The sequence below is a fragment of the Primulina huaijiensis genome, chromosome 2 (assembly GCF_012295235.1).
Source record: "Primulina huaijiensis isolate GDHJ02 chromosome 2, ASM1229523v2, whole genome shotgun sequence".
NCBI lineage: Eukaryota > Viridiplantae > Streptophyta > Magnoliopsida > Lamiales > Gesneriaceae > Primulina > Primulina huaijiensis.
This window is the reverse complement of record NC_133307.1, coordinates 9,978,579-9,979,487: the sequence shown is the minus strand read 5'-3', so window position 1 is coordinate 9,979,487 and position 909 is coordinate 9,978,579.

Sequence of the window (909 nt, the reverse complement as noted above, 5' to 3'; positions counted from 1 at the left end):
AAATTTCAGAGATAAATTCGTGCTCTTCATGCATACGATAATTAAAACATTATTATGATATGATGGATGAGAAAAGAGAGATTTAGGCGTGCCTTTGCGTTTTAAACGCACGAAAAACCGTTGACGACGAAGAACGGATCGAAACCAAGGCTTGCTTCCTTCTTGAACCCTTCGAAAAAGACTTCTGAATTTTTTGTTTGTGATGTGCCGTGAGTGGTGTGCACTTGGGAAGAGTTCTGAATTTTTAAAATTGTGAGGCGTGAGTTTTTGCGTGCAAGCATAGGGTTTTAGTGTTTTTTTTTTAAATACTAATTACTCCACTAACTAGGCTTTAGGCCTTTTAAGCTTCAAATTAAGCCCATTAGTGTTTGATTAGGATTTAATTAAAACATTAAAAAAAATTTTCTTTAATTAAATATTTGAATTTATTAGTCGGGTTGCCAAAACGTTTGTATTTTTGTTGAAAATCCAACACCGATAAAAATTACGTCCCGCATATAAAATCACCTCAAAACTCCTTATTTTCCAAAAATAAGATAAAGCATCTCCCTTATTTTAAATAATTAAAAACAATTATTTATTAAAAACATTTTCTATTTTTCAGCCCTCGGTCTCCGTTCCTCGATCGCAACTCGAATATCCTTTTAAAAATACATTTAATGTAACCATGTAGAAAAATATATTTTAAACATGCAAATATGCACAACATAATTAATTCATGCAATTAAAACAATTAATTAAAATACACAAGAAAATTAATAACTTGCGCATGTGGTTCGCGTGGACTTTTAAATTTTCGGGGCGTTACATATATATTTTCATTTAATATAATAATATATAATTAGATGTGCTTTTATTATTATTTTCACATAATATATAAAGTAACAATATATATATATATATATATAT